We start from the raw sequence: 25,399 nt of genomic DNA, 5'->3' as shown, positions 1-25,399 counted from the left end.
AAAATCGCCGCCAAAGTGTTGCAAGACCAACATCAAGTTCAATGTATAAAAAGCCAAATTACGCCATATAAATATAATTTCGTTGGTGAATGAATTTGGGTCTCATTCACCCACGCGTTTGCGCTGTTGCCACGGTTGGCTGGCGTTGTGCGATTTGGATGCTTTTGGTTTTTTTCTATTCATTCAAGAAAACGTTGAAGAAAGAGAATGTTGAAAATGTGAGGTTTATCTCAAGTAAGTTTGTCGGCTTCAGTTATGGTAGGAGTCAACGAATAAACTCTAATTTTAGTCTAACTATGGCTCAATTCTAAAAAGAACTTCAACCGGGCCCTAAAATCAATAAAACACTCAGAATAAGCTAATACTTAATACATTTGAGCAGAACATCGGCTAGGAAGGTTCAGCATAGGAGCTAATCATATTTATATTCACGAGGTGTTATTATTATTGAGAATATTACAACTCCCTGAAATCCAATTTAATTCATTTTAAAAACAATCTGAAACGGCAAATTGAGCTTTTTGATATTATTAAAATTCTTTTCAAATGCTCTTGAATATCTTTTCTAAACTCTAGTGCTGTAGGATTCGGGAAAATTTTCGTCTTAGTTAATCAATGAATATAAGTATTACCGTCCGAAGAAAACCTGATCTTAAAATAAATCAAAATCTTTTGAAAGTAAGATTTTATATAAACTTAATCAGACTGTGTTACCGGTAAACCAATTTGATTTAGTTGTCTGATTGAATGAGAAAACACCGGTGAGAGGTGAATCGAAAACTTTCAGTAAATTCCACTTATCTCGTATGCTGAAGTCATTACTCCAAGACTTATAAAGTAAATTTCAGGTCTACACAAAATCAATACAATACACCCTGCCAAACCAGATCAGGAAGATGCGCATTTCAAAGAATCTTCTCAATTCAGCTTCAATTATACTGAACCCTCACCTCAAAATAATCAGGCTATATATATAAATGATCAGGTTGGTGAGACCATTTGATAGCGAAATCGAGCTAAAACCACGCCTACTTCCCATATAACAAAGTTTAAATTTCACTTGATTTTTTCACTTTCTTGGACACAAATCAAGAAGTAACGAAATTAAACATTTCACGAAAACATCCTTTGGAGGTATGTCACCTTAAGACCTAAATTGTCCAAATTCAACCAAAACTTTTCAAGTTTCTATGTGCCGAGTATGTGAACCACGGTGCCTTTTTACGGAAAATATCGTTCAATGTGTGAGATATATAATTGAATTTTGGAACTTGTAATTTATAGACTTTTTTAGAGGAATTGGAGTTTTTGAATACATAATTTTCGATATCTATAAGCGGTCAAAGCTATAAGTGCAATTATTACTGCTACGTCTCAGATGGTCCATCCGTTGGGTCCAATTTTCGATGACTCGTTCGAGTATTTCGACTAGTAACTGACGAATGACACGCGTGATGCTTTTCTCCAAAGCCTGAGTCGAAGCGGGATTCTCCGCATAGACTTTAGACTTTACATATCCCCACAGGAAAAAGTCTAACGGTGTAATATCACAAGATCTTGGTGGCTCAAAATGTGAAATTATCTGCTCACACAAGTTTTTTCAAATAGTCGGTTATCATGGCGCGATATCGGTCACCAATTGCGGTTACGTTCTCACTGGCAGCATTATAGAAGAAATATGGACACATCAAACCGTTGCTTTTCCTGTATGAAATGGGAGTTCTTAAATTTCTTCAGGTTGCATACCCGCTATATTATTTCACTACGTGAAAATCTACGTTCAGTCTGTTCGGTCGATTATGTTGACCATAAGTTGAGTGAAGTGCGCGAAACACATTCTTTACAGAACGTGAATTTCCGTAATAAAGTTAAATGATTTGTTAATGTTGTTCAGGCGTAAATCTTTCAATCATAAAATGCTGCACAATACTAACCAAAAATTACATGACACTTTGACACGGCTTTCACGTGATCCGCCAAAAACAGAGTCGTGGCGTATAATTTTTTTTTTTTATTTAATTGCCATTGTAACTAATCAACATTAAATAAACTAACGAACAATTTTTTTTGCTTATTGTTTAATACAAAGTAATTAATGGGGTTCTGGGTATAAATTGCAGAGAATCTGGTTTCTGTAGGTGATACGGTTTTTTGCGCTTAAGCCTTTCTTTCAATTTACTTCGAGTGACAAGAGCCCTCGCTTCAGTGTTCAGTTTTGTTGATTGATGCAGCAACTGAGTCAATTCCGAGATCGCGTTCAAGATCTCGACTGCGAACATACCAAGGCGCATTGACGGCGCATCTTAAAACTTTGTTTTGGAATCGCTGGATTTGTGCAACAATGCTGGGCTTGAGCAGCCACAAAGTTGTATCCAATAAGTCCCAACTGTTCTGAAGACCTGCTTGTAGACTAGAATTTTGTTATATGTGGATAACGCAGAGTTTCTACCCAATAGCCAATACATGTTTCTGGATTTTGATTTCTAATTCTTCTTTTTTTTTTGACATGTGCACTCCATCTTAGTTTTATGTCCAGGGTCATGCCTAGGTATTTCGCAGTATTGTGATATGGTATTTGCACCGTTTAAGTACAGAGGCATATATCTGGTATTGTTGTATGTGAAATCAATATGTACTCTTTTAGTCTCGTTTAATTTTATTCGCCATTTATCTGTCCATTCAAATATTTTGATTAGATGTTCCTGCATTCTTGCAATTGATGCAGTTTGTGTTTTGCCGACAGACAGAACCGCAGTATCATCTGCAAATGTTGCTGTAATACAATTGTCATCATGTGGTACGTAAAGAGTAGGTAAAGGATGGGTCCTAACACACTACCCTGAGGAACACCAGCTTTTATTTCCTTTAAATCAGAGTACATATATCCATGTTTAATTGAAAAAAAAAACGTTCCGAAAGGTATGATTTCAAAATATTGTAATATTTTTTTGGTAAAAGCATTTTAATTTTGTTTAGGAGCCCGAAATGGCAAACTTTATCAAAGGCTTTAGACACGTCGAGTAAAACGGCCGAGAAAGATTTTTTTCTTCAAAGGCATTTTCAATGACTCGAGTTATTCTATGCACTTGGTCAACTTTTTAGAAAGCCAAACTGATGCACCGGTATCAGCTTCCTCTCTTCAATTATGTTGTTAATACGCACAGCAAGCAGTTTTTCCAAAAGTTTTGAGAGTATTGGAAGAAGCGCTGGCTTACCAGGTTTATTGAACATAATCTCTGCAGTTTTCCAATAAATAGATATGTACGTATTGAAGATGTATAGTAGCATTCATTATATTATTATTCATCGTTAGTTATTAGAGGAATTTCGGTATATTTCTCGTAAGTATGAGGTTTCATTTCTGCTGCATTGGATGTGTCATATGGTTTGAAGACAGTTCAATGTATTCCGAAAATACATTTGCTTTCTCTATATCGCTCTTGGCCCATGTCAGGTCTGCTTTTTTGATTGGATGATGCTGAGTTACGGGTCGAGACAAATTTTTTGTACACTTCCAAAGTGAATAATCATTCCTATGGTCGTTAGATAAATTTTTCATATAATAGCTGAGAGTTATATTTTTAAATGCCTTTATATTATTGGTAAGTTTTTTACACAATTTGTTAAGACAACTTTTGTCAGATTAAGATCTTGTTTGTTGCCACTTTCGGCGTAATCGGCGTTTTTCTGCTACCATTTCTTTAATTTCTTTGGTATATTATCAATAAAAAAAGAGTTAAAATGCGTCTTGCTTACAAAAAGGATTAGTTGAACAAGGCTTAATGTGGTGAAACGGCAAAACCCTGTAATGGAATACAAAAATAAAAACATTATTATATTAATTATTTGAAGAAAATAAAGAAAATCTTTAATACTCGATAGGAAAAGTAAAGAGCCAATTTGGTAAGTTATCTCATCCTCTTAAAAAATTATCAAGGATTTTACGAGTATTTTTCAGATTTTTGAACAGTTCTTAATGGCTACAATTGTAAATAAGATATATTTTGTGAATCTGTACAGGAACAGATATCACGTTACAAATATTTATGTGCATTACGAATGTAGTCTTAAGCATAAATAAGTGCTAACAAACACCCATTTCTATCAATACTGTAATAAATGTTCATGTTGGGTATATTGAATACAGATAGTAATAATTAATGTATACAATACAAATATTGTACTGGCTATGTAAAGTATCACAAGTGATCCTAAACTAATAAACAGATAAGAACTAGTTGTGTTATATACTTGTGGAACATACATGAACTAGGATAAGAAAATCTATAAATAAAGGAGCTCTGGGCAACCAGAGCTGAATACTATTTTATAACCGAAACCTTCGCGACTTATTACTTAACAAGTACTATATACTGTGTACATATGCGAGTTTCTATACTCTTCGATGGGATAGATACCGAGAGTTGAAGGGGGAAGCGAGACGAATTTGCAAACAAAAAAAGAGAGAGACCGAAATGTGTGAGTATGAAGAGCTTGACGAGCTGGCAAGAACGTAGCACACTTTTGTAGAGCACCCAGAGGCTCTGCTCAATCCATAAAAAAATACCACACAATCTGCGCCAACTACCGTATATAAGGTTCCATCGAGCGTATTTTTGTGAAAGATTAAGGCTCACCGTCAATAAATTGATTGGACCTTATCAGTATGGCTTTAAGCCTTGAAAATCAACAACTGACCAGTTATTCACCATGCGCCAAATTTTGGAAAATACCAGCGAAAAGGGAATCGACACACACCACCTCTTCGTCGATTAGCTGCTTTTGTCATCACGTAAAGGAGCTGCCTTTATGCCGGGATGTCGGAAATGATATCCCCGCAAAACTGATACGCCTGTGTAAACTGACAATGAGCAATACCAAAAGTCCGTCAGGATCGCGAAGGATCCCTCCGAGTCATTCGATAGCAAATGAGGTTTCAGACAAGGTGACTCTCTATTGTGCGACTTATTCAATCTGCTGCTGGAGAAAATAATTCGAGCTGCAGAACTTAGTCGAGCAGGTACAGTCTTCTATATGAGTGTATAGCTGCTGGCGTACACCGATGATGTTGATATCATTCGCCTCAACAACCGCGCCGTTAGTTGTTATAGCCTGAACAGGGTATATTAAGTTTGTAACACCCAGAACGAAGGGTCGGAGACCCTATAAAGAATATAAATGATCAGTATGTCGAGCTGAGTCGATTTAGCCATGTCCGTCTGTCTGTATATATACGAACTAGTCCCTCAGTTTTTAAGATATCGTTTTGAAACTCTGCAGACGTCATTTTCTCTCCAAAAAAATTGTTCGGAACGGATTACTAAAGCATATTGCTTCCATCCAAACTGAACACATAGTTACTAACAGAAATGCACCTGTAAAGGGTATTTAGCTTCGGTGCAACCGAAGTTAACATTTTTTCTTGTTCTTACTCCAGAATGGATAAGAAGGCGAAAAAAATGGTTCTGGCAGTGAACAAGGGAAGACGAAATATCTGCTGTCATCAAACAAATAGTCGTCGCACTCGCGACTGGTAGATAATTTCGTCTATCTTGGAACCAGTATCAACACCACCAACAATATCAGCCTAGAAATCCAACGATGACAACATCTGATGAGTCGACGTTACGAGTTTTCGAGAGAAAAGTTCTGCGAAAGATTTATGGTCCTTTGCGCGTTGGCCACGACGAATATCACATTCGATGGAACGATGAGCTGAATGAGATATACGATGACACTGACATAGTTCAGCGAATTAAGAGACAGTGGCTACGCTGGCTAGGTCATGTCGTGCGTATGGACGAAAACACTCCAGCTCTGAAAGTATTCGACGCAGAACCCGCCGGGGGAAGCAGAGGAAGAGGAAGACCTCCGCTCCGTTGGAAAGGCTAGTTGGAGAAGGACCTGGCTTCGCTTGGAATCTCCAATTGCCGCCACGTTTCGAAAAAAAGAAGCCGCGCTGTTGTTAACTCGGCTATAATCGCGTAAGCGGTGTCTACGCCAGTAAATAAGAAGAAACATTTAGTTTACCACGTATACTGGTATGAAATAAGTATTTTTATTGAAAATTATATACTAATTTTGAATGAAAAAAAATTATAATCGGAAGGGACCAAGTCTGGAGAATACGGGGTGGGGTAGCAGCTCCTAGCGAAGTAGTTTGATTGTATTCTGAACCTTTGCAGGTGCATTGTGGTGTAACAAAATAACTTTGCCGTATCTTTTGGTCCATTCTGGTAGTTTTTCGATCAATGTATTGTTCAAAATGATCATTTGTTATTTGTCGCGAATAGTATTAACAGCTACACCAGGTTTTAGTAGCTAATTATTATACATACATATATGTATACCACACTCTTCTGATCCCAACAAACGCAGAGCAGTGCCTTCTTGCCGAGTGGATCTGTTTTTGCAGTCGATGTCCCATGATTTTCTCCGTTTATGATGTAAACTGATTTTCTGTCATATTTTTAAAGCAAAATTTCATAAGTGTTTTTTCGGTTTTCCATTTGTTTTTTATTCAATTCATGTGACGACCAATTTGCACACTTTTGGATCTTTCTCCAACGGTCTGAAATTGTTGGTGTGCAACATTTTACATGGTTACTATTTGCTTTTGACTCAAAGTATCATCTTCATCTTTTACGTGTTAGTTCTGATAGAGCATTATCACAATATGCCTCGAAAAGCATTCGATTCGGCACTTCTCTGATCCTCAAATCATCATTTTAGGTACAAAATTGACATTTTCAACACAATATGATGTAGTTTGTCTAATGACTGCAGGGTTATTAAATTTGTTTGACAGATGTCATGTCAACCAAATAGAAAAAAATTTAAGGCGCATTCACAACAAATGTTTTCTACCAACACATTTGTATCTTAACGCTCACTTCATACTGGTAGACTACGGAAATTCCCTGTTAACCTAGTATAACCGTTCTTAGTTTGTACTTTATTTGCCAAGACAGCCGATTTGCATGTCCTGTCTACTGTTTTGGCCATGAGATGAACAATTCTGGTTAAACGAGCATACAGCAATGAAACGTTTTCATGTTGAAAACATTGTTAGAGTCAACAATTTATGTAATTGCTCATTTGCATTTGCAATAACAATCCCAATCGGACATGACAGAAACGACTCAGTGTCTCTTTGACACAGAAAAAACAAACCAGCATAATGGAAAAATCTTTAGAAAAATAACATTTTTTTTTGTCTTTATTTCTGTGGAAATCTCTCCATTGGTTGCCGATATCTTAATTGCCGTTAAATATGCAACTGCCAGAGTGCAAAATAGAGCGGTAATTTAGCGAGCACACAAAAACTATTCAATTGCTTTGATAATTAAAAAGTGAGTAAGTCAAAGGGGTGACATTACTCTACTTCAACTTACTCTTTACAATCCCCTCCCTTTTCCCACTTCGGGCCGATCGCTAACGCTGACTTGGCTAACTTCAGAGTAGGAGGTGAAATCATCGCTGCAGCAATTGTAAAGTTTGTGTACCAAATCACCCCGACCAAAGTTAATGGTATTATGTCATTATGTGAATAACGTGAATGGTTATTAAATGAATATATTAATATAAATTTGACTCTGACCCAAAACCACAGTGCAGTGGCTAAATGACCGCTCGACCACTAGATCGATCGGGAATTCAACATTATGGCTGCAAAAAAGACGGAGAGAGCCAAAAACGTAATGATAATTGTTTTTTTTACTGCAATTGGTCAATCTTATAGGTAATGTTCAAAATAATATATGCATATATTTATTTCCAACAATTTTATCCAAACTAGCATATCACTTAAATATGTATATTTACAAAATTTGATTTTTTAAAAATTTAATTTTTCGATAATTGCACTCTATCCGTTTGCTTTTTCCAATTAAATTTATTGCAGATTTTGAAAGAAAAAAGCTTAAAAATTCCTATTTTGTGCAGATTACTTCCTAAGTATTAAAAAATACCTAGATGCTGCTTAATTTTTTGTGGTCGCATTGTTATCACTTATAAATAATCTTGGTGGTCACCCTTATAAAAGCAACGCATTACAAACATAATTAAGTGCCATTATGTTGTTTAAACCACTGATTTATCCGGCAAAATCACTCACCATAGAAAAGACTAGGAAGTAATCTTACAGGGAGTGTTGTATCTTTGATATAAAATTTTCGAAGCGCAGTCAACGAAATTATCCGTATTGAGCTTGTTGCATCTTCCACAGTGCTCGGTTGTGTGGATTCAGCAGCCTTGGAGCCACTCTTCATATGTTGAATATGGTCTTAAGATCTCCAAGCAATTTTCAAATTTCCTCAATTTTTCCCTACTACCTATTATTTACTAAGTAAACATGTATGTGCTTTGTTTTATATTATTTATATACTATATATCCTTACATTATTTTTCTTGATTTGCGCTGGGAAAAGACAACAGTATACCGCAGCTGCGTTGGTGACTCATATCAATGCATCTTTCAATGCACTGTGGTCATAAATTAATTAATTTTATTAAAATTAGAAGGAGTGGTACTAGGCAATTGAAATTTCGCATACAGGTTATATATGACTTAGTTAAGAAAAATTCCAAGAATGGATGAAATCGGTCATTCTCCAAGGGTACCTCCCTTGGACCTATAGTAAAAATTTTTGAATTTCAGCTCCAAAAATTGCGATATCTTCACGAAAATTGGTAAATATGTTATTCTTGTAATACGCATCGACGATACCAAAAATATTTGAAATCGGCCAGTCCCTAGGAGTATCTTCCTTGGACCTATAGTAAAAACTTGGTTTTATAAAATGAAAAATTTGCTTTGTTAGGCAAAAGTGGTCAAATAATTTTATTATCCGAATATTTATACATATGTTTTTACTGAAACAATTATTTTTATAATAACATTGACTGTACATCTGAAATGAGAGAGAAGTTACAGAATTATTAAATTCACTTGAATATAATATAAAAAGTTATATGTACCAAGCAAATCATTCGAAATCACAGTCTTCCGTATCTAAAACTAAAGCGTTCTCCACAACGTCTGCTTCCGATATATCGGAATCAGAATTATCCGAATCGTATTCAGATCCCCCTGGCAAGTGGTTGAAAATTTGCAGCTCACTTGAAGGTGTAAGCAATTGTATTACTTCTTCTGGTAGCTTCTTTCTTTTCCGATATTTTTCTCTAGCGGAGAAAGACAAGCTTGAAAGAAGGGGGTCTGAAGAATCCATTGCTCTATTGAAAACATCAGTCATATTATTTTTTCTTGTATTTTTTGTTGCATGTGCGTTGCGATCTCTCTTGTATAATTTATTTCGAGCTTCTGACGCATTTTCACCAAAACAACCAACAGGCATTACGCAATTTTGTATAATCTGTGAGCCGTGAACAAATATTTTATGAACTGTTGCTGACATTGGAAACCATAAATATTTTTCCATGTACAAGAAGGCAGTTCTTTTGCAAAAATCTTCAAACTTTGTGGTATCTATAGGATACTCGCAGGAAATAGCAATTAATATAACTCTAAAGTTATTCAAAATTTCTATATCAATATTTGTAATTAAAGAAAAGAGTTCCAAATTGTTAAATGCTTTCCTGGCAGTATTGCCGTCATTTGATGTTCCACTACCATTTGCTTTAGGCTTATCTACATGAGGGCCCATTTCTTCCCAAAACCTCTTTTGTACTTCTTGTTTACGACGTTGGAATGCTTCTTTATCTGAAGCTTCCCTTATTTGCCACTTTTTTAATTCGATTCTATAAGTAATGTGTACAACGAATTCAAATACTGGAATCCATGCATGTAGTGGGCTAATACCATATCTAAGGGATGTAAGTTTGGGTTTAAAAACATCAGAATTAAAATTCTTTGTTATTACGAATTGTTTTGGTGTAGCACCATATATAGGGCATTTTTGATTAGAATTGGTGTTTGTTATAACATTTTGTACCTTTCCATCAATCAAAATCATATGCTATCAAGGTAATATTCAAATGGATTTAAATAAGATATTTGCATATCTAGCTGACTATTTTCTGATAGAATTAGAGCTGTAGATTATTTTACTAATTGCATTTTTAATGGCCTGCAAAACCGCACTGATTGCGTAGTGCGATTCCTCCAAATAATTTTGCCAGAACTGTCCAACATTTGTAAAGGTTTAATGGTAGTTACAAACAGTTATTGGTCAAAAATTGTACTTGTCTCAAACCTTTTTTTAAACATACTTTGTCCCGTTGTACCGTCAAACCCATAGCTAGCAATTAAAACAACATTCTAAATTTCTGGCATGACGTGCAAAACATCTTTTTGGAATAAAAGAATGCGTTGTGCGGAATGGTCTAAGAGATTTTGCAGTGATACTTCCGCTGAAGACTCCGACACAGATATCTCCTTAGGCCGGCAAAGTAGCTTGCATTTAATTACTACCTCATAGCTTGGATATACATATATTGCAATTCCTTTCTTTATTTAACAACCTCATGTTGATATATTGTCTTTTGCTTAAATCATTTTCAAGTAAAAATGCGAGAGCTTCTTCCGGAGTGAGTGGAACTGCTTCGGGTTTTTTGGAGGTAACAGCTTTTCTTATTTCGCTTTGTTCTGCTTGAAGTGCAGTTTTCTTTAAATTAAATGCTAAATCACTTTGTTTTGATTTTTTTGCCACCACAGTAGCTGCATGAATCAAAAATCAATATCGTCATTGTTTTCACATGAAAGATCACTTACCAGATTCCTCTTAAGCCGATCTTTTGCATCTGTGTAGCTAACCTTTGGTCGTCCTGCTTTACTTGAACAGGGTTTTTCAAAATCATTCTCAGAAATTTCAATAATAGTTGTTGCGGAAACCCACTGGGGGTATTTCTCTTTAAATCTATTAACCATACGAATACATTTTGATAATTTTTGGCTAACATATGCTAATAAATTTTGTATTTTTTTTTATTTCACCTTTTTTCTTTAAACTTAACTCATTAGTATTCATTTTTTTAAAAACCCAATCCAAAACAACATTAGTTTTGCGATCGCCCTCTATCCAAACTCCAAGCATTTCTTCGTGTTGGAATTTAAAGAACATACCCCAAACTTCCACCGAACATAAAAATCTGGAACAATACGGGACAATGCACACAACTTTCACTCCACAGAACATAGGTTAATACGAAATTTTCGGTTAAAAAAGCTATCAAACAAAACTCCACACTATACAGATATAACAGAATAAACCACATTTTTTCCATTAAGTTAAAAAATAGATACATTTCTTATATTCTTCGATTATAAATTTATTTCTTTTTTTTTCCTTTTTAACTATTATCGAACAGCTGTTTTCTTACAATATTTTACTGAACTTTTTACAAGTTTGTTGTTGCTTCAGAAGCATCATGTTTTACAGCTCTTATTTAGAACAGAGTTGCCATATCCAAATAGGCTTAGGCGCAAGGCATACTCGGCGCCCCCCAATCCTGTGTGGTTGGTGCTGTTAAGCACGGACCACGCGGGATGTCGGGTGCCGCATGCGTGCGCTAACCAAGAGCTACCACCTCCTAATCCAGGGTGTTATGCGACTCCCGTGCCCATTGGAACTTTGCAGCCAGGAGGTGAATGTGGCTGTATTCTAACGGGGCCTTCCCAACACCGGGCCGAATTGGGAAGTAACGGTGGCCTTACCGCGCCAAGGGGCTCTGGCGTGGCGGACCTTCCAGTTCCCCAGCTAGATCATAGACCCGACAGCTCACCCTGTTGAGCCAAGGGTCGTAAAAACAAACGCAAATATTGGATTCGTTGACGGACAAAGAGCAACGACAAAGGACAACGGAAGCGGAAAAGGAAAAGGAGAAGGAGATCGGGGCAGCAGAAGGTAAAGGGGGTCGAGGGGCTAGGCGGAAGTTTAGCTTCCTCGACGCTCTTACGCACGAGGAGCGTTCGCTGTTTGAGTAGCACGCCAGGGAGGATGACAACGTGCCCTCATGCAGCGGAGCTCACCTGGTGGTAACGCTTGGTGCCGCTGTAGCAGCAACAAGCGTCGCCAAGACCCCCGCCGGTAGGTGCAGTGGGTCGGCCTCGGGCGAGTCGCATCAGGCAGAGCCTGACGGCGCAAGAAGGAGAAGGAGGAGAAGGCGCAGAAGAGGTGGGCAACGCCCCCTCCCAGAAGCTGGCCAACCCGGCGGGTGCGAGGATCCTCATAGGAAAGGGATGAGTGGTTCCACCATGAAGTGGTACCTACGGCACCTCCGTGATGGGAAAACCCCGGAGGCAGCGGAGGCTCTAGCCAGGCGCAAGAGTCAAGGGAACAACGTATCCCCGGCAAATGGGCACGACAAAAACGTGCCAGCTCGCGCGTAAGGCAGCGGTAACAGCAACCGTGGCCCGGTCAGCACAACTCTGACCGTAAGGCGGGGCGACAGCAGGGCACTGCCCGCGGGCACGTATGCCCAATCCGAGAAACGGAAGAGCGGCCAAATCACGCCGCAGGAGCCCCCCCCGATCCAAAAGGGTGCGGGGCACAGACGCAAAGGCAGCCGGGGGCCAACCAACTGGACCGGCTCCTCACCGGGTGGAGGAGGGGCGGCGCGGATATGCGAATGCTGTCAGAGGCATCCGCATGGCTGTTCTGCCTTTCAAATACCCGGCGGAGTCCCTGAAACCGGAGAAGCTCACCGTGCTTCAGGACATTCTTATGGACGAGGTGTCTAAAGGAAAGGTCTACACGGCGTCCTTCCTGGGCATCGACTTCAGGGGAGGTATGATGCAGGTAGACTGCCTGGACGAGTCGTCCGCCGACTGGCTGAGGGAACACGCTCCAAAGCTGGGAAGCTGGACGGGCCCTGTCCTCTGCGCGAAGAGGGTGGAAGATGTGCCAATCATGCATAGCATGACAATGTTCCTCCCTCGGAGCGGGGACAGGACCTACGAGTACGCCTTGGGCCTGGTGAGGAACCAGAACCGGGGACTCAGTATCTCGCCCTGGTGTGTTGCCGGCAGCAGAAAGGAGAAGCTAGGTGACATGGAAGAATGGAGGTTACACTTTTACATAGACGACAAGTCGTATAAGTATGTCCGGGCCGCGAGCTTCCGCCTGTTCTACAGGTACAGCACGGTCGTCCTGCGGCCCGGGAGCAAGGAAGCCAAAACGCCTGCGACTCCACGGGACAAGGGCGTCGATAACCAGGCAGTGCAGGAGTCCGCCCCGGAGGAAACAAGGATGGAGGTGGGCGAGTTGTCGGAGCAGCCCTGCGGGAGCAGGTCTGGACAGGCAGTGCCAGCAACGACCACAGACGTCCCCGATAATGGCCGGAACACAGAGCTATCCTCAACGCAGGAGCTCCTAGACGGATTTGTAGGCCCAATGGACAGCAGCGTGGTTGACGGCGGGGTAGAGGATCTCTCTTTCCTCGAGCCCAGTTTATGATGGCCGACAACATGGAAATTGCCCAAGTGAACCTGCATCATGCGGCGGCAGCCTCAGCTGCCAAAACAAGCAGGTTCACTGCGGAGAAACTGGGCACACTGCTGATCCAAAAGCCTTGGGTCTATAAAGGAGAGGTAAAGGGTCTCAAGATGGAGGCAAACAAGGTAATCTGGGACCTCTCTAGCGAGAGGGCTACGACGTGTCAGAAGCAATATTGATTTCTTTTGCATTTCAGAGTTTCTGACGCAGGATTTGGTGGCGGTACAGGCTAGGAATACTGAGAGCAAAGACTTCGTCCTGGCCTCAGCATACTTTCCAGGAGAGGCAGCAGCGGCACCCCCGGAGGCGGTGGAAAGGCTGGTAGAGCACTGCAGACTGCACAAGCTACAAAAACAATAAATTTCACGAGGAAGTTCAAGGTTACCCTCGGCAGCAAGAGCGAGTGGAATGACTCCACTTTTGAGCTGGTGCTGAGGGATAGTACACTGAAGTGGTACACTGACGGCTCGAAGACGTCGGAAGGTATTGGTGCAGGGATCGCAGGTCCACGCACAAGGCTATCCATACCGATGGGCAGATTCCCCAGTATCTTCCAGGCCGAAGTCTTGGCCATAAGTCGGTGTATAGAGATAAACCTCCATCGCGGCTATCAAAATGAGCGAATAACCATACTCAGCGATAGCCAAGCGGCACTAAAAGCGATCTCCGCTTACGAGATCAAATCGCTGCTAGTGCAGGAGTGTAGAGAACGGCTAAACAGCCTAGCTGAATTGAACCAGGTACACCTAATTTGGGTACCTGGTCATAGAGGCATAGCCGGCAATGAACTGGCTGACGAGCTCGCCCGCTCCGCAGCCTCCACAAATATGGTAGGGCCCGAACCGTTCACTGGGGTGGGCCCCCACACTATAAGGAGCTGCTCCGTAAGGAAGAGAGAGTGGGAAGAGAAGGTCATTGGCAACGGTCGCATGGTATGCGGCATGCCAAGTTGCTAATAGGGGGGTACAAACTTAATAGGTTTAGATCGATAATCAACCTCCCAAGGATTAAACTCAGGCTCTTGGTCGCATTCTATACCGGCCACTGCAAGTTGAAAAGGCACCTATTCAACCTAAGACTTGCCTCTTTCGCTAACTGCCGGTTCTGCGACAGGGAACCTGAAACCCCGGAGCACCTGTTAATCGACTGCATCGCAGTCTTCAGACGAAGGTCTAAGGCCCTTGGAACCATATTTCCGGATAGGGATAGGGACATCGACTCACTTGCTCCCAGCAAAATACTCGAATTTATCGTTTTGCTGGGGCTCGGTGAGTCCCTGTGAGTTAGGAGAGGGCACAATAGACCCAAGGTCGCAGTGCATACCTCAATTAAATTATATTCTATATAGTAAACAATTAATCGCATAAACAACAAACACAGCAAATAAAATTTACTTAAATCTGGGTATCACAAATGTACTATAATCAAATAAAGGGAGTAAAAGGGGAATATCTTATATGTATGTATATGTTCTCGTGTGACAAAGGAAGTGAAAGATTCGTATACATATATGTATGTAGTTTGTACCGCGACAAGCCTGTGAGATCAATCTGCAAAGACAAAACTCAATGCGGCTGAGAAATAAGTAACAAAAATCAAAAAATAATGAAATTAAAAATAAATAACATGAGACATGGCACGGCTCCAACTCATGAAGCGGACGTGTTAGAACTAATGACTTCCGACTTAGCGACATATGTATTTGTAAGTACAGCCAGACACACATTGCACCATTTGTTAACCTTTGAGAACGGACCAAGTAAGCCAATCGATCAATTTACGTTTTTGTGACATGAAGCAATAGAAGAGGAAGCCCCGAGTCATGTTCTGCTTAACAATACAGAAATATTTGCAGCATGTATTGTATTGTTGAATTTACAAATACATTTGGTGTTTTCACGTTACAATTACATATGTACATATATGTGCACTAGGGTGATTAAAAAAATTTTTTTTTTTTTTTCAATTGGTACTCTGAAAAATAGGTTCTCTAAGAAAGCCTCTCCAAAAATCTATTCATAATAATTTTTTTTCATTGAGTTATAAAATTCATAAGAAATAAAAAATTTTTCCAAAAATAGTCAAATTTCAACCGTTAATATCTTTTAAACGGTTGGGTTTACGAAAAAATCATAAGGGACCATATTTTAGAACATTCAATTTCCTACAAAACCTAATTAACAAGATATTTTTTCAAGTAGTTGGAAGCGAGATATAAATTTTTCTATCTGATAATAAGAAAAAATAGAAAACCGTTAGGCGGAGGACCTTCCCGTTACAATTAAAAACTCATATTTGGAGAGGCTTTCTTAGAGGTGTCTAGGAACCTATTTTTGCGAGTACCAATTGAAAAAAAAAATTTTTTTGAATCACCCTAATGTGCACATACATAAGTACATATATATTATATATATAATCAAAAAAATTAGCAAACGTGACTGGCCAACCGAATCGGTCTTTACCAATTATGCTCAAACTCAATGCAAATTTTTAGCAGTTAATTTTAATCGAATTAATTATATTTAAGATATGATTCTTTCATTTTTAACATTTGGTCCATCGAGTTTCAATAAACTTGATTATATGTATGTAATATAAATAATCATATCCGTATAAAGAATACTTTTAACGCCACATAAGAAGTCAATCGCCTAGCTTTTGATGCTCTTAATTGAGAATTAATTTAAATTCCATCAAAGCAGAGTTATTCTGCAATTATGCACACCTTGTTATAAATTTGTATTTTTTATGTACAAAGCTTTAAGTACCGCTCACCATTGCGGAATTATTTTGAATATTCCAAAGTTATGCCACTCTACTATAGCATCATCCACTTGAAATAGCAAAACATTATCTATAAATCGTTGCCTTGCCTAACCGACGTCATAACAGCATCAGTAAGTATCATTGTCCGTAATTAAAGTGTATAGCATATACATATGTACCTCATATGGGTGTACAGTGATCATGTTTTATAATTTGCAGTCCACTCGAGTGTATTTCTGGTATGTAAAAACACTTCTTAAAATCCATGAGCTATGCTCACAGTGACACTTCTAAAGCCAGTAATAAAATCCCCTCAAATTGGTTTTGCCTTCTTAGAAAGCATAAAAATTTCACTTGCACTGAACTTCACTCTTTTTTTACTATTTATTTTTGCAAAGGCTCTACTGCGCTGCGCTGACTAAGGTGCTAAAGTACCATTTTCTTTGAACGATTCCAGTTTGCCAAAATACTACTTTTTTCCTCCCAGTCCGCTAGTATCTAAGCAGAGAGCCTCGCGGTGTGCGACATCAGATTTCACACATTCCCAACCAGCCGGTTAACGGTTTTTAATGCAGTCCCTTTCTTGCTGCATTCATTTAAGCGCGATACACTCTAGCATGCCAGCCAGCACAGTATTAGACGAGCACTTATTGCAACGCGCAGCTGGAGCACTTATTGGCATACATTACTTCGCCATAACGGACAGATGAGCCCAGTCGAGGTGAACCACAAAGAGACGAGACAATCAGTCAGTCATTCACTTTCCTGCTATTTTTTCTTCGTTTTATGTGTGTGTTTATATGGGTTTGTGATGGTGGAGTCGCAGATACCTATTAGGTATTCCATGGCAATTTGCTTTTGTTTTGGCAAGACATGCTGGCGATGCAGCTGCTTCCTGGATGCCTCAATTGCCTAGATTGGATTGCACTGGGTCATTGGCTGAATGAATGCTTGGCTGGTTTACTTTATTATTGGTTCGGTTGCGGGTTCGACGGTTGTTACGTGTACTCGCTTTGGTGCTCGGTGTTTTGTTAGACAGACAGCTGGCTGCTTGAGCGCACCATAACTAGTGAACCACATAATATTGGCTTGATTAGTATGCAGTATTGGATGCATCTGGTGATGACGATCGATAGCATGATCAGCTTTCAAGCAGACAGTGGAAACAACTAAAATATCGTAAGCTATGAATGTGTGTATGTAGTTATACAAAGATGCGGAAATGAATGAGCAGCATATGTAGCGGTTGTATTGCAGAATAACAGTACAACAGATACGTTCCCTGCATTGATCTTATCAGTCAATATTTTTAAAAGCTAGAAGCACAATAAAGAGCCATACACATTGTAGTGTAACTATATAAGTAGGTACGTGTGTCCGTAAGTATTAGCTGTAGAACAAGACATTGGCGAATATGCGCTCTGAATGAGCAGGAACGGCGGATCAAGATCAGTTGCCGCAGATAAACTTTATTGTCCTTCGTCAAAATACCAGCAGGAAACCATGTTCCTATGAAAACGGGAAATGTAGCATGAGTAGAATTATCATTAACGGCGCGCTGTAAATTAATGCAGTCACAAAATCATTATCTACTAAGTTAATGTCGTCTGGAAGGTCGCCCACTTTTGTAAAATTAACTCAGTTTCCGTTTCAATATGTGAATAATTGTATCAGAACTGAACAGGGTTCCCTCAAATACACTAGAAATTGGTGGAACTCCAAGAATGCAAATCGCGGTCTGTGTCAACAGAATGTCTGACGCTCCCTCCATCGCCTTGGTCTTGGTCAACGCTAGCCTATTCGTTGCGCATATACTCACCGCTTGCCGTTTATGAGTTCATTTAGCCATCCAACGCGCCACATGCCACCGAAACAGACAGCGGTCGGGCGTTCAAATATGTAGTGGTGAGTAAAGAGATGAGGTAGCCGGCCCACGAGACAACTGTGGTGCACTACCCGAGATATCACTTATTATACTATACATATGTATGTAATTATTTGTATAAGATGTAACTGAAACGCGATGAACAATAATTAAAAACATAATAAGAATTTAATTATAATAAAAAAAAACTTTCCATATAAGAATTTGTTTTTGATGGTTCAGTTTATATCACAGTTACAAGTACATGCATTAGTAGTTCGATATCGGCGATTCCGACAAATGGGCGGCTTATGAGGAAGAAAATGACTTCGTGAATTTTTAGATTGATGTCTCAAAAACTGTGAGATTAGTTTGCAAATATACAGACGGACATGGCTAAACCGACTCAGCTCGTAACGCTGATTATTTTTGTATGCATGGTACATTGCGTAGAGTCACCGAGTTTCCTTCCTGTGTGTTACAAATTGCGTGGCAAACTTAATACCAGGGTATACAAATATTAGATTGTGACAGATGCAGTCGGTCGGTCGATGGCGATTGGTGGGTGTGCGCTAGGGCATTCTGCAACCATTGACTTTAATGCACTTGCGTACTCCCCCTCAAATTATATTTAAAAAAAACGTATTTTGATAGGTTGGTAGGACTGTACTTAATTACTATGCCAAATATTAGCGTGAACTGTCAACCAGTTTGTTTACAGCTGATGCTTAAGTCGGTAGACCTCAGTATCATTTTTACATTGGATAAAAAATCGAATAAAGAATTTGTTTAAAATTTTGTATTTCTAACCAAAAATGCGAAATCGTTGCGAATGTTGGAAAAGGCTTATGGTGATTCAATTTTTTTTTTAACACAAGCATACGAGTGGTAGAAGGCCTTCAAAGACGGTCGGGAGATCGTTGAAGACATGCTTCGTTCTGAGCGACCTTCGACCTCTTCAAGCTCGACATCTCTCGACAGTCCGTTCGAAGATTAGTGGATATTTGGTATGGTCAAACGGTCAATTGGGAGTTCCATTTGAGAATATCCGTGGAAAACGGCCAGAATTGCGGAAGAACAATTCATGGATTTTGCACGACGATAATTCACTATCGCACAGAGCCACGATTATGACCTAATTTAAAGCGAAAAACGCAATAAATACCATCTATCAACCACCGTATTCATCAGATTTGGCTTTGTGTGAATTTTTCTTGTTCACCAAACTGAAATTACCACTCCATGGAACTCTTTTTCAGTGGATCGAAGAGATAAAACAAAATTCGCTGAAGGAGTTGAAGGCCATCCAAAAAAGTGCTTGTGAAAAATTGTTGGCATAAATGTATTACATACATATGGCGGGGATTATTTTGAAAGCGACAAAAAAAATATTGTTGATTAATTAAATATTTTGCATTTTATTTACATTATCCGGGTACACAGGGTGCAGAAATTTGAAATTAATTCGAAACTTTGTTTTATGTATTACTGAACCTGTGTAAACCGTGAAACTCAAAAGTAGAGTTTAAAGGCTCTTTATTAACACAACTGATGAAACAACTCAGAAGAAGTCTGAGGCGTCAGTTACAATATTAAAGAGCTGATTAAAGAACTAAATGTTGGAAGACCATTGTTGGTAAAGTATGTGGCATATAACGGAATAGTGTGACATAATAATGCTTAAATGAATTAAGAACCAAGCTAAAGCCGAGTACAACTGGCGAAAAGCTAATACTAATAATCAAAATGATAAAATAAAAAACAGAAGTTAAGAGCGTCTTAGTGGAACTACAGGCGAGTTATGGACGACACCGCCATAAGCAAAACGAGCATAAATACGAAACAAGAGAATATTGAGGACAAACTCTGGATTGTCAACACTGATCTGAAACAGAAGAATTTGTTTCTAGTTAGACATATGAACATGTGTAAATACTGATCTACTACTAATGCTGAAAGTAAAGTAATGAAAACTCGAAAAAAGTTAAAAGAAAAGCTCAAGCAACAGTGTTGCACAAAACCGGTTCTGCTCTGCAGGGAACATTTTCGAACTTCTCTTCTGAGGTCATCTAATTAACTCATAAACAAACAAATTGACAAGAAGTACATAATTAGTGTTATGTAGCAACACTTTTTACGCGCTTAAACCTGAGTAATACATTTAGTTCAATTCGAAGCGTAAAAGCGAGTTTGATAAAAAATGTTGATAATTATGGTTATGTATTTTCCAATTAGTCGCTTCTCACCTTGCAATGGGAAAGAAGACAAGAAAAACAATATACAACCCTAATGACTGCGCTTAGATAGCTGCATCATGTGGCAATATGAATTATTGGTTAAAACTATTATAAATAGCCAGATAAATTATTAGTTGACATTCAAACGGCTTATCTGTCGATTGTCTTGATGAAAATTTTACTTCTATTGAAGTAAGTTATATATGTAAATATGTACATATAAGCAATACATTTACTTCTACTTGTACTCGTATCAATTCATTCCAAGTGGCACGTATCCGTTTTTTACTGTAACTTTCTGTGATCAAATTGAAGTGAATTTTGTTATATTTTTAAAATCTTTATTTATTCTTGCAAGTCCATTTCATCTCCTTCAAAGTAATCCCCTCCCGCCTTAATACACTTATGCCAATGAATTTTCCAGTCACCTTAGCATTTGGAAAAATTCTCCGTCGTGATGACCATCCGAGCTGAATCGAGCTTTTATATGCTCAATTGAGTCTAAACGGTGTCCTCGGAGTGGTCTTTTGAGTTTGCTGAACAGCCAGAAGTCACACGGGGCCAAATCAGGCGAATGCAGTGGTTACGGAACGATATTTGTTGAATTTTTGACGATATGATGACGAATGGTGTAATGCACGGTGCAAAAACCAAGATTTTTCACAATTCTGACCTCTTGAGGCGCTCGTAAACGGCGCTTAACGCTTTAATAATATTCCTTCTTGACGGTTTTACGCGGCGTATGGAATTCATAATGCACCACACCACGATAATCGAAGAAAACTGTCAACATGACTTTGATTTTTGAGCAACTTTGACTTGGTTTTTTCGGTTTCGGCTCGCCTTTAGCACGATATTCGCTCGATTGATCGGGATTTCGGGGTCGTAAGCGTAGATCCAAGTCTCATGTCCAGTTAGTTATGATGCGTTTCATTACGTTTTGATAGTCAGAAAGCATTGTTTCGCAGATGTTAACACGACGGTCATTTTCGAAAAAATTTCGAGATTTGACTCTTCTCAAGCCCAGTTCGTCTTTCAAAATCGCAAAAAAGGCCGAAATTATCAGCAATGTCTCTGATAGTTAATTGATGATTTTCAAGCACAATTCTTTTGACTTGTTTGACGTGATGTGCATCAGATGATGTTTTTGGCCGATTTGACACAACATTTTTCTCAATACTCTCACGACCGGCTCTGAACTCGTTATACTTGTAAACACTTTTAGAAGACAGAGTTTGATACCCAAAGGCTTTTCGAAACATCCTCAACATATCTGCGGACGAAATTTCATTCCGCAAACAAAATTTAATCGCATTTATTTGTTCAATAAATACAGACATATGTAGTATAAATTGAAGCATTCACTTTTAGAACCTCACTAAACGACGCGTATCTCAAATACTAATGAATAGTTTGACGTTAAATTTAGCAAAGATGTCACTAGTACTACTAACTTACAGAAAACAAATTTACCGATCCGGAAAACACGCGAAGTATAAATTAAAAATTTACCTTTCAATTTGATCACAGTAGTTTGAGGAGTTTCTCGAAGTGTCTTAATATAAGATTTTTCTACTTTCAGTTTTTTTCAGTTTTCTTTATTTACCTCACCATTCAGATGAACGTTAAACTCATCGGAGAAAATGATTTTCTTAAAAAAGTCGATATCGTTTTCAAGTTGTTCCAAGGCAAAATCAGAAATTCTCGACATTTCCGGTAGATCGATGACTTCAGTTCCTATAGGGATGCAAGTCCAAATTCTGTCTCAAAATCCGTCAGGATTTGAGGCAGTTCCGATTCTTGAGAACGACAAATTGCAGTCATCAGCAACATTTGCCTGAAGTGCAGCAGTATTTTCATTACTTCGAGTGGTTCTTTGGCTTAATGACACTTGAACATTATGTAAAGAAAATAAAAGGAAGATGGATGATTATTACGACCATAAAATGGCAAAAGCGCACAAAAAATTGCAATTAGAGAACGATTATTCTGATAATGAAATTGAAAAATATGTAAACGTTGTTCTTGCGAATGTCTTTCCATGATGAAATTGTAAACATTAATGAATAATATGAAAAAATTACAAATCACGACATATTATAAATGGCCGAAACGACATTTAGAAATATTTTCATCCCTGTTGGAAAACCCGGTATTATACATACTATATATCAATGTGACCATGGTATCACGTCTTGTTAAAAGGTTTTTAAATTATTTTAAAAAGAAAAAAAAATCCAAACGCTAAACGGAAGGTGCTAAAGTGAGACATACTTTGAAATAGAGATGATAACCATCGGAAAAGGTTAAGATGTTAAAATTGGCAAAATGTTATCAGAAGTATGTCACTTACATAGGTGTTGAGGGACGCTTCCAAATACATAGTAGATTTTAATTTAAACTAAAACTGGTCAAAATATTACAAAATAACAAGCCATTTAGGAAAGTCCAATATAAAAGAATACATACATATCTATTATCAATTCTACTGATTTAGTTAAATATTTCGACCAATTTTTTTTAAGTTAAGCTTTAGCAAAAATTTAATGCATAATAGGGTGTTTATTTATAAACGTTCACAAACACATATCCAAACACCAAAAGCCCGAATTAAAAATAAACTTTTATTTTCAAAATCAAAATCTCTCTAAGTGTGTTTTCCATTTATTGGATGTAAGTACATTGCTTTCTTCGGCGTAATGACACTTCGTCATTCATACAATGCCGTATCGTAGCTGTGTTGTATGTTTTTGTAATATTGCACACACTGATTGACCGAGTGAACGATTCAGTGGCAGACGCCCGACAAACGACAACCTATAGCAGCAACGACAGCCAGATATTTTATATTTATTTTATTTTTCTCTTCACCGGTGATTGTTTTTTCATAGTTTTGCAAAGTCAACAAAATATTTTTGACGCGCACATGCTAAAATACACCAACAGCATCGGAACCTTCAGTTCATTATTCTTTCTTTTACCTTTAATGATGAACCAGAACTAGTTGTTACAACATAAAATAGTCACAGGTAAAAGTCTAACGGTGTCATATCACATGACCTTTGTGTCCAATCGACCAGCCAAAATGTAAAATGATGTATATAATAACAAGTCCGTTCTTTTCGAATGTAACTTTATTAATCAATTCCAATTTCCAATCCTTACACCTAGGAAGTTAACATAATGTATGTGAGCTTAAAACTAATGAGTGCAAATGTTTATTGTTGTTGTTATTATTTAAGAGAAAGAGAGAATTTAATTTAAGGAAAGATCAATTAGCAACTATGGAAATTATGAAATGAGAAAAAGAGATATGAGAGGCTAAGTAAGACAGGTAAAGAAAGAATGAAGAAGGAAGTGTATGTTGTTGGTAGTGGGAGTATTGGTATATGACTATATGCTCACCAAAGTGTTCTATCAATAAATCCATTGATTGATAAGATGAGTGGGAAGTGATGCGATAACGGTCATTTTTGAAGAAATATGGACGAATGATTTCACCGGGCCCACAAACCACACGAAACCATTGATTTTTCTGGATGAAATGGCAGCTCTTTAATCTCTTGCTCTTTGTCCAAAATGCGGCAGATTTGCTTGTTTGCATATCCATTGAGCTAGAAATGGGCATCATGGCTGAACAAACGTTGGCTCGAAAACGTCGGATCTTCTTGGAAATTTTTAAGAGCCCATAGAGCGAAGTGATTTCGCTTGTGAAGTTCCAGCGCCTTCAGTTCTTGCACAAGCTTGATTTTGGACGCTTTCAATTTAAGATCTCTCCGTAAAATGCGCCAAGTCAATCCATACCATACCCAATCGTGTAGGCTACTTAAATGAGGTTTACCGAGTTTAACAAAAAACTCGATGAATTGCCTCTTTGTAAACGTTACATCGTTCCAACCTTACGCAGTGAAACTTCGTGTTAATGGAGAGCACATAGAGAACACCTAAGTTGCAAATTAAAAATCGGAAAGCATTGGAATAATAATAGTTTGTTTCCAAAAGAAGAAAATGCAGAAATAATGCAAGTTTATAGTTTAACTAATAAATAAAACAAGTTTTCATTTTAACTTTAATTCGCCCACGCTGTAAATAACACTAGAATAATAAGTTATAAAAATATTGAGCTCTTATACCTTGAAATCCCATTTCCTTCGAAACACTTACAAGTCTTTTATTTTTATTGTATAACATTTAAATCAACAATAACGCTAACGGTATAACGGTCGCCTATTATAATTGTTTCTAAAACGATTACAAAATTAATGTACAAGCAGTCTCTTAAGCAAATTTTCAAAGATATTGTGTGATCTAATCGAATGTAGCACAAACCGTAATTTTCATTTAGGGCAACACTTAACATCTGCGGTGTGATATTAACTTTTTATAAATTGTAATATTTTTTTTAAATATATTTTTAATTCTGATGGAAAATTCTTAGCGAAATCAGCAATGCCTGTCATAGATACTTAGATAGACATTCTAATCATGAAAACCTACTGGCAAAAAATCTACTGGACAACAGTCACATTTTGGACCTTCAAAATAGATTTTAAGTAGTTTCAGGAATACTTTTAGCAAACTATGTTTTTTGGTGAATATTATGATTAGTCTCAATGGAGCACACTCAGTTCTGTTGATTATTATACAATATTTATAAAAGTTTTCGATTGCTTTAGATAGATTGCTAATCACTAAATAGCGTAAAACAAGGCGCTTTCTCTGTCTTTACATCCCTATGTATGCTTAAATCTTTAAAACTTCCCAACGGATTTTGATGCGGGTTTTTTAGTAGATAGAGTGATTGGAGATAATGGTTTAATGTATAATAACATCCATTAAATGTTAAAGAAATGTTGGTATTTTTGTGGTTTCTAATGTGATATCGAAACCAATTACATTTTTTCCGCTCATATTGCAAACGCAAACTCTACGAGATTTATCAAAGTAATATACTAAGTGTTGTACACATTGAAAAGGCTTAGAGGAAACTGCGCGATGGTATTGGTCTATCTCTTATGAATATCCCACAATAACTTTTTTTGTCATTTACTTTTTACGACAAATAATGGTAAATTTTA

The 25,399-nt window shown here is 38.0% G+C and overlaps 1 long non-coding RNA gene across 1 annotated transcript; it reads right to left on the bottom strand.

Annotated features, from left to right (window-relative positions):
• Positions 1–22,126: 22,126 nt before the first annotated feature.
• LOC120766677 lies at positions 22,127–24,288 on the bottom strand. Its single transcript, XR_005704613.1, has 3 exons — positions 24,209–24,288; positions 23,727–24,178; positions 22,127–22,211 (listed from the first exon to the last, which is right to left on the bottom strand). It is a non-coding gene; the product is annotated as an uncharacterized LOC120766677 (long non-coding RNA).
• Between the last annotated feature and the right edge of the window lie 1,111 nt (positions 24,289–25,399).

This window comes from Bactrocera tryoni, chromosome 1 (genome assembly GCF_016617805.1).
Source record: "Bactrocera tryoni isolate S06 chromosome 1, CSIRO_BtryS06_freeze2, whole genome shotgun sequence".
Classification (NCBI taxonomy): Eukaryota; Metazoa; Arthropoda; class Insecta; order Diptera; family Tephritidae; genus Bactrocera; species Bactrocera tryoni.
Note: the sequence above shows the minus strand (reverse complement) of the source record. Positions and strands in the feature narration are given on the sequence as shown.